The sequence below is a fragment of the Silene latifolia genome, chromosome X (genome assembly GCF_048544455.1).
Source record: "Silene latifolia isolate original U9 population chromosome X, ASM4854445v1, whole genome shotgun sequence".
Taxonomy (NCBI): Eukaryota; Viridiplantae; Streptophyta; class Magnoliopsida; order Caryophyllales; family Caryophyllaceae; genus Silene; species Silene latifolia.
In genome coordinates, this window is record NC_133537.1 from 300,029,231 (window position 1) to 300,035,207 (window position 5,977).

The 5,977-nt window shown below is 40.1% G+C and overlaps 1 non-coding gene across 1 annotated transcript; it reads left to right on the plus strand.

Annotated features, from left to right (window-relative positions):
- Positions 1 to 4,463: 4,463 nt before the first annotated feature.
- Positions 4,464 to 4,570, plus strand: LOC141625138 (small nucleolar RNA R71). The gene has a single exon (XR_012534933.1). It is a non-coding gene; the product is annotated as a small nucleolar RNA R71 (small nucleolar RNA).
- Positions 4,571 to 5,977: the final 1,407 nt, after the last annotated feature.

Consider the following 5,977-nt stretch of genomic DNA (forward strand, 5'->3'; position numbering starts at 1 on the left):
CGACTCTATCCTCATAAGCTTGCCTGTGCATTTCTTTCATCAAGAGAGTCAAGTAGTCATTCCCCGCCTTTAACATTTTCGGGTTGAAATTCATGGTAGGTGAATGGGTAAGGTAGGGTGATAATGGAGGAGGAGGGCTCGGCAATTTCTTCCCTTTGGTGTTGTATAATATACTCGGCTTCCTCGGAGAGTGGGAGAAGGTAGTTTGGCCTATAAACATTTAATCGGCAAATCTTGCTTGGCAATGTGAAGGATTTAGCATATTTTGTTAACCACCCAAATTTGTCATCAAGAGTATCATTCGTGACCCATTTGAATTTTTGAACCATGGTGGCTAGATCAATGATATGGCCTCCCTTAACCGGTTTATAGGTGCTATCCTTGTTGAAGTTCCGGTTGAAGTGTTTTGCCAAATACATTACAAAACCTCCATTAACAATAAAGTCCGTGCCTTCTTTGCCATGATCGACTTTGAGCCACCTCTCAATCAAAAGTTGAAGAATGTTTTAATTTTTGGTGAACTCTCTTCCAATGGTCAAGGTCGACTCGAGATAAATAAAGTCAAGTTCGGTGAAATGGTTCGTTCCCTTCCTAGCAATCAAAGTATGCCCAACAACCTTGTGCCATACCCTTATGCCCGGATGATGGACAAAGAGAGCACGACAATCATGGTAAGATGTAAACTCTCTCCCGGTAATAGCCTTCCATAAGGGAGCGGGATCATACTTGGTAGGTTTCTTCGTGTAAGTCGGGTCATTGCTAAGGCCAAGAATTTCATCAAACTCACGAAAAGACAATTTCCTATCAATATTCTCGAGACGGAATTCAATATTTGTTCGGGTCTCCACCTTGGTAACTTTCAAAGAGCTTAAGAATTCTAAGGTGAGGGATGAGTAAGTCAACTCTCGCATATCAAACAAAGTACTCAATCCCATGGACTCGAAAAAGGTTTTGGTTTGTTCTAAGACACCCAATTTTGACAAGGTCTCTTGGCATATGAATTTGGTGGGTAAAATAGATTTCTTAGCAAGGGAAACAAATTTCTTCCTATGAGAGTCGGAAGTGAAAATTACCTCCGGATAATCATCTAGTTGTTCAACAACCGGAGTAGAAGTAGTAGCTTCCATAGGAGGAATAGACTCTTGAATTTCCATCTTTGCATTTTGAACCACCAATGCTTTAGATGCTTGAAGAGCTTGTTGTCTTTTGGAAAGGTTCTTCTTTGGGGGTGCCTTGCTTCCACCTTTTGTTCTTGCCGTGTTCTCCTTTATGTAGTAACACCAAAGATAAGCTTGATTTCTTCAAATTCCAATAAGACCCAAATCGATTTAGGATAGTTGAATTTTGCCTTGTATCCTAAAAATCGATTCAAACTTTGAAGATTTTGGTGTTTTAATTGCTTGTTGTTGACAAAGGAGTGATTTGTTTAAGTTTTGAGGGAGTTTGGAATTAATTTGGTTGAGAAATTTGATTTTTGTGGATAGAGGGATTGAGGGTTTTGGAGATGTGTTTGTGTTATGAATGAGTAAAATGAATTGGGAAAGGTGGGTTTTTAATCCCGTTGGTTTTCAATTTTAGAGGGGAGACGAGCGGATTCTCCACGGGACGCTCGGATTCTGCTCCAGTTTGCTTCAGAAATGAGGACGTGCTGGGATGAGCGTCTTCTGAGGAAGACGAGCGTCTTTTTAAGTAGGATGAGCGGATTGCTGTGAAGACGCTCGGATTCCTTGTCAGGGAGAAATCCCAAATTTTACCAGCAGTAGGACGAGCGGATTCTTGATAGGACGAGCGTCCTGACTGAGACGAGCGGATTCTCTATGGGACGCTCGGATTCTCAGTCAGACCAAAAAATTTCTTTTTCCAGCTCTTTCAGGACGAGCGTCTTCTCAACAGGACGCTCGGATTGTGTTCAGGATGAGCGGATTCCTGTCGGGCCGCTCAAATCTTTCCTTTACCACACGAATTCAGTTCCATCCGTGGGTATTTCACAACCCGTGTCATTTACTCTTCATTCCTTTGGTCTTTATTGTGGGGACACTACGAAGGCTTGGATAGCTTAGGCAATTGCTATCCCCACACTATGTCAAAACACTACACATCAATAATCACATAAGTCCCTCCCTCACTTTCTCTCGAAATGATGAAAATCTTGATTAATGCATAAAAATATAAATCCAAAATTGACAAAAATGCAATACAATAAGTAAAATGCAAGTTAAGGGGTTAGAATATTTACAAATGGTGGTTTAGGGAGGACTCCACCAAACTCTCGTCCATAAATGAGATGTTAAGGGGGCATAGCCAAGGTGTTGTTGATGTTGCTCAACACCTTGAAGAAGTAGTCGAAAGCTTGTTCATTGTCATGATAAAGATCTTCAATAGACCTTTGCACTCAATGTTCTTCATTGCGGTCTTGGGTCATAGCATTACCAACATAGGGATTGAATATCCCTTCAAACTCATCATCCCAAAGACCGCATACTTCATCTACTTGTTCCCCAATAATATCACGAGTTGACAAGAGAAACTCTTCTTCCTTCTTGTCATGGCCAATGAGGCCTTCTTCTTTACTTGTCATGAGTGACCTTTTCAAGCTCTCTTTGTTAAGACTTTCTTGCTCTTTGGATGGAGCATCTTGGAGATTACCAATTTTCTTTTCCCATATGGGTGGTTATCCTTTACCCATAGCTTGTTCTTTGCATTGAGATGCCAACTTCTTCCTATCACTTTCTCGGCTATAATGATCAACCATGAAACATGGCTCATGTAGTCGGGGAGCTCTCATTGTATTGTCAATATTAAAAGTGATTATTTCATCTCCCACTTCGAGCGTGAGCTCTCTATGTTCCACGCCAATCACCGCTCCCGCGGTGTATAAGAAAGGTCTTCCTAAAATTATAGGAATGTTGGAGTCTTCCTCCATATCAACAATAACAAAGTCCACCGGGATGAAGAACTTGCCAATTCTTACCGGCACATCTTCCCATACCCCTAAAGGTGTCTTCGTTGATCGATCCGCCATTTGAAGCGTGATATTAGTGCACTTCAGCTCTTCCATTCCTAGCCTTTTGCACACCAAATATGGCATGACACTCACACTTGCCCCAAGGTCACATAAAGCTTTGTTGATTGTGGTGTCGCCAATGGTGCATGGAATAAAGAAGCTTCCCGGATCCTTTAGTTTTGGAGGTGAACTTCCTTGTAGGATGGCACTACTCACCTTAGTGAAAGCAATAGTCTCAAGTTTCCGGATGGATTTCTTCTTTGTAAGAATATCTTTCATGTATTTCGCATAGTCCGAAACGTGATTGATTAATTCCATAAATGGAATTGAGACTTCCAAGTTCTTGACAATCTCCATAAACTTCCCAAGTTGTTCATCAAACTTAGGCTTAGCTTGACGACTTGAAAATGGAAGCCGAATCACAATGGGCTCTTTCTCTTTAGCCTTCTCTTCATTCTCCTTTGAAACTTCTTGAGTGGTGGTGGGTTCTTCTTCTTTCTTAGAGTCTTCAACAACTCTTTCCTTGTCACTAGCATTCACAACATCTTCATCAACGGACCTCTTCGGCCTTTCATACCTTGTACCACTCCTCAAATGGATGGCACTCACCGATTCTTGTCTTGGGGGATTACCTTGAGGTGGTAATTGCCCATTTTGTCTTTGTGAACTTGAAGATGCCAATTGAGACATTTGGGTCTCCAACATCTTTGTGTGAGCTAGTATGTTGTTAATGGTGATGTCTTTTGCTTGGCTATCCTTTTGCATTTGAGTGAAAAATTCTTGTTGGTTCTTTTGCATTTGGAGGACCGCTTTTTGAACATCAAAACCTTGGTCATTTGTTTGATTGTATGGAGTTTGGTTTTGATAACCTTGGTTTTGATTGAAAAAGGGTCTTTGAGCTTGGTTTCTCATTGGAGGTGGGGTGTATGTTGTTTGAGGGTTTTGAACATTTTGGCTTTTGTATGAGAGGTTGGGATGGAATTTGGTGTTTTCATTGTAATAGTTGGAATAAGGGGTACCACTCTTGTATGCTTGGAAAGCATTCACTTGTTCACTTGTTCTCCTACATTCACTTTGGTCATGTCCCAAAGTTCTACAACTCTCACATACTCCACTTGAAATTGATGAAGATGCCACCATGGCATTAACATGTTGCTTAGGTGATTTGGAGGTTTCTTCAAGCTTAGGCATAGCCTTCTAAAACTTCAAATTAATGGTATAAATATGAGCACTAAGTTGAGCACCCAATTGAGTAATAGAGTCCACTTCATGCTTTCCTTCTCTAGTAGCCTTCCGAGGTCTACTATATTGTGAGTTATGTACTGCCATTTCCTCAATCTTGTTCCATGTTTGATTATCATCAACTTCGGTAAACATACCAGTTGATCCCATATTGAGAATGTTTCGGGAGTCTTCATATAGACCATTCCAAAATTGTTGTACAAGGAACCACTCGCTAAGTCCATGATGTGGACAAGATCGGCAAGTATCCTTGAATCTCTCCCATCCTTCATACAAAGATTCCTCGTCCCTTTGTTTGAACCCGGTGATTTGGGCTCTCAACATGTTAGTCTTCTCCGGAGGATAGAATTTCTTGTAGAAAGCAAGTGCCAATTTCTTCCAAGAGTCAATACAAAGAGTAGCCTTATCAAGGCTCTTTACCCATTGTTTCATGGAACCAATCAAAGAAAAAGGAAATAAGACCCATCGAATTTAGTCTTGAGTCACTCCGGTTTGAGAAATCGCATCACAATAGTCACAAAAAGTCTCCATATGAGAATAAGGGTCTTCACTAGGCATCCCCCCAAATTGACTTCTCTCAACTAGTTGTATAAATGCGGATTTTACAATGAAATTACCAGTTAAGTGTTGTGGTGTGGGAGTACCATTTGGTAGGTTCTCCTCGGTTGGTACGGAATGTGATGAAAATTTAGGCATTGTGGGTTCATTTTGTGGTTGGTTATGTGTTGGGTTATCCTCTCCTTCTCTTGCAAAAGGGTTGATAAACTCAATGTTATTTGGTTGAATGTCCACAATCTCACCAATACCTCTCAAAGTATTTCTAGCAAGTATTCTATTGTTGGTCAAAGTTCTTTCAATTTCAAGATTAATGGGTAACAAGTTACCTTGTGATCTCCTAGACATGCAAAATATCAAACAACTTGAAAATAATTAGAACAAACCTTGAGGAGTTTGACTTCCCCAAGGTAAAGAAAGACACAACTAAAGACAATCAAAGAAAATCAAATCAAGTTAACACCGTCCCCGGCAACGGCGCCATTTTTGGTCGGTGTATGGATTTCGGTTACTTGTCGTTAAGAGTTAACTAGACCAAAACAATATTTGTAACTTCATAAACTACTCTACTTTTAGCAAAGAGGTAAGTAAAGCTCGGATCCCAAGGGACGGGTATTGATGTAGTATTTTCGATTGCAAATGGTTGTGTCTAAGGGTGTCACAATTTGGGTTGAGATAGGAGATCAACTAAACTAAATAACAATGTAAACAAAATAATGAAAGCAAGCAAGATGATTAAAATGAGATGTAAACAATTGATTAAAGGCACTAGGGTGTCATGGGTTCATCGGGGATTCATGGGATTTGATCATACAAACATATTTTCTACTAAATGCAAGCAATTATTGTTGTGATGGGATCGAGTTAGTGTATATCTTACAATCCCTAAGAAGGTTTGGGTCCCGGAGCCAAATCGATTAGATTGTACAACACCTACAAGTCGACTTAATCCTCCCTATCCAACTATATGCATGGTCTAATGAGACTCGAGTTGGTTTATGTCTTACAAGTCTCATTGAAAAGGTAAGTGATGGGTAAAAAATGCAAGGATTCATAGGCTCGCATTTCATCAAACATAACATGTACATAAGTTGAAATCACAACAAGCAAGCAAATTAATTATGAAAACATATTAGATTAAGTATGAATCAATCCCCATGTTGGTTTCCCCTAATT